The sequence below is a fragment of the Balaenoptera ricei genome, chromosome 1, assembly GCF_028023285.1.
Source record: "Balaenoptera ricei isolate mBalRic1 chromosome 1, mBalRic1.hap2, whole genome shotgun sequence".
Lineage (NCBI taxonomy): Eukaryota > Metazoa > Chordata > Mammalia > Artiodactyla > Balaenopteridae > Balaenoptera > Balaenoptera ricei.
This window is the reverse complement of record NC_082639.1, coordinates 32,170,709-32,174,418: the sequence shown is the minus strand read 5'-3', so window position 1 is coordinate 32,174,418 and position 3,710 is coordinate 32,170,709.

Genomic DNA, 3,710 nt, shown 5'->3' with positions numbered 1-3,710 from the left:
TATTTTATCATGGCTCCAACCTGAAAACAATGTGTGTCTGTGGGTAGAAAATGTTTGAGCAAATTATGGTTCATCCTCATTGGCAAGGAACAAGTTAGATCTACCTGGGTTGACCTGAGTGCATGCCAGATCACACATGACACAGTGCTAAGTAGATGTACATTTCTATGACCACAGAGAGAAGTATAAAAGAAATCCACAAAACAGTGATTCCGTTGGGGAGAGGGAAATTTGCCTTTATCTTTATTCTCTTCCTCAGAGTTTAGTTTGTTTCAATAAGCAAACATTGTTCTTTAGTTTGAAAGGAAAAGTAGGTTAGATCAGAAAAAAAGAGAAGGGCCCAGCTGTCCCCTTTTGGAGAGACCCTTTCTGGCCTTTTTAGTTAGTTAATTACACCCTCCCTTGGACTTACACTATGTCCTCTCCAAGGCATTTGTCATGCTGTGATGGAACTTATATGTTTGCATGACCGCCTCTCATCTATTCATCTCTGCTCCCCATATCCAGCATATAATAGGTGTCAGGCAATTACTGGATAGATGAATAGATGGATGGATGGATGGATGGATGGATGGATGGATGGATGGATGAATAATCAAGTTACTTCTCTCTCTTATGATCTGCCCAACATGTTATCTGTACCTAATTTAGAGATCATTATCCATTCATTTCTGGATTTTTGGTTTCTTATGCCTGTGTCATTTCTTTCACTAGACTGCGAGCTACTCAAAGGTAGGATCTGCGCCTGCTCCATGGTAGCTATTCTTGCAGAACCAAAGCTGTACACGCATGGTTTTATTGAGCTCTCACAACAATTCTTTGAGGAAGACCCTTTTATATATATCCCAGTTTCACTGAGCTATAATTCACAAGTCATACAATTCACCCACTTAAAGTGTGCAATTCAGTTGTCTTGAGTGTATTCACAGAGTTGTACAACCATAATCACAATCAATTCTAGAACATTTTCATCAACCCAGAATGAAACCCCTCATCTGTTAGCAGTCACTCCCCATTTCCTTCCAGGGTCCTCCCATCTCCAGCCCTAGGAACGACCAATTTACTTTCTGTCTGTATGGATTTGCCTCTTCCGGACATTTCATGTAAATGGAATCCTACAATATGCTGTATTTTGTGGCTCTTTCATTTAGCATGATGTTTTCAAGGTTCATTCATGTTGTAACATGTACCAGTACACTATTATTATTACTATTATTATTATTATTAGCTGAATAATATTGCATTGTATGGATATCGTAAGTGCCTGGGGCCTGGGCAGAGCAGAGTGGTGGTGGGTAGGACACAACAGTATGGAGCTTCTACAACTTTATTGGGGATCTTGATAAAATGCAGATTCTCATTCAGTAGGCAGGGGGTGGGGCCTGAGATGCTGCATTGCTAAGAAGCTCCCAGGTGATATCGAGAGATGCAGAGGATTTCTACCAGAAAGGCAGGGAATTTGGGCTCTTTCTCGTACATGGCATCCACATGGCTTTAACCCTGCTAGCCACCAAGATCACCCCTTTCTGGGTGGGTGAGTTCTTTCCCGACATCAGAGATTTCACATGAGGAGTCAGCATGGTGAGTGAATTAGAGCAAGGGCAGCTGGCTACTTTTGAAGGATGATTTCGTCCAGCTATGAGTGGAGCCTGCTGAGGCTTCCTTCTTTTCTCTGGACCTATTTCTGTGTCAAAGCCAGACTATGGGTCAGGAAGCCAAGCTGCAGCCTGCAGAGCTACCCTGGGCAGCACACACATCCATATTCTTCCCGGGTGTCCATTTCCCTGCTTATGGCCACCGGAATTTCATGACAGCTTCCTGTTCACTGGTGCTCAGACACAGGGTTGCTGAACATACTTCTTGTAGACATGAAAGGATTAGTGTGTGTGAACTGCTTTGTCAACCTCAGGGGTCACCCGCAAGAGGCAGGATTGTTAAGAGTCTGTAGCACATGGTCGGTGTGTTAGTACTTTGAGAAGCAGACAGCAAGATGGGATTAGGTGTGCAAGAGATTTATCAGGAAAATGCCAATGAAAGATAAAGGAAGGAGATGGGAGTAGAAGCAGGCAGGGAGAGCCTTCAGACTATGATGTAGATCTGACACCTGCTGGGAGAGTGGGAAGGAAGGATTGGGTAGGAAAATCTTCACACTACGGTGTAGCTTTGAGAGAATCTTGGCCAGGTAGATGGGGAGTCCTAAAGCTGAGGAGAGCCTGTAGGAGAGACTGATGCTAGGCAGGAATAGGCCGGCACTCATACCTCCTCCATGCTCGTCATTGGCTGTGGCCCCTGCGTGAACACGATGGTGGAGCCAGAGGGGCAGTAGCTGTCAATCAAATACACCCCTACAGCAGGCTTTCTGGAAGGAGTTAGGATGGCACATTTCCATGGCTCCCAGTGTCCCACCAGCTACCAGGGGTCAAGGCGCGGACAAGTCACTCAACCTCCCAAGCCTCAGTTCCCTCATTTGCAAAGTGATGGATGATAGCACTGACTTTCTATGACTGCTGTGAGCATTAAATGAAATGATGTGTGTAAGCCTCGATACACATTAGTTATCATTATTAGTACAGGCAGACCTTGGAGATACTGCAGGTTGGGTTTCAGAGTACTGCAATAAGGCAAATATCCCAATAAAGCCAGTCACATGAATTTTTTGGTTTCCCAGTGCATATATAAGTTATGTTTACACTATACTGTAGTCAAATGTGCAGTAGCATAATGTCTAAAAGAACAGTGTAGGGAGTTCCCTGGTGGGCTAGTGGTTAGGATTCCGGGCCTTCGCTGCCGTGGCCCGGGGTTTGATTCCTGGTTGGGGAACTGAGATCCCGCAAGCCACGTGGCACGGCCAAAAATTAAAATAAATAAATAAATAAATAAATAAAAGAACAATGTACATACCTTAATTGAACAGTACTTTATTGCTAAAAAATGCTGACCATCATCTGAGCCTTCAGCACGTCATAATCTTTTCGCTGTCATAACATCAAAGATCACTGATCACAGATCACCATAACAAATACAGTAATGATGAAAAAGTTTGAAATATTGTGAGAATTGCCAAAACGTGACACAGAGACACCAAGTGAGCAAATGCTGTTGGAAAAATGGCACCAATGGGCTTGCTTGACACAGGGTTGCCACACACCTTCAGTTTGTAAAAAACACAGTATCTGTGAAAGCGAAGCGCAATAAAACAAGGTCTGCCTGTATTATTTTAGACAGCATGAGATTTAGAGCAAGAAAAAACTTAAGCCTCAATCCACTCTTGCCAGCTTTTTGATCTTGGCCAGTTACTCTACAGAGCTTGGAATACTGCCTGGGGTGTAGGAAGTACTGTGCAGTGTTAGCTATTAATGTCATTATTTCCAAATAATAGTATTTATTGGATCAATTACTCCTGGGAAATGCCACACTCTAGAATGGCATTCAAGGACCTCTGCAAGATTTAAATTCTGTTTTGCAGTTTCCTTCCCCACTACACGCACACACACACACTCACACACACAAACACCCCTACGTTCTAGCCTCATTGGGTTACTCATAGCAACCTTGAAAATGTCATGTTGTAATAATACAGTATTATATTATCCACTGTCTACCAAATACTTTTGTATGCCTGGCACTGTGTAAAGGTATACGTATACTATCTCACATCATATCTATTCTACCAACAAGGAAACTAAGCCCCAAGAGTGTAAAATGACTTA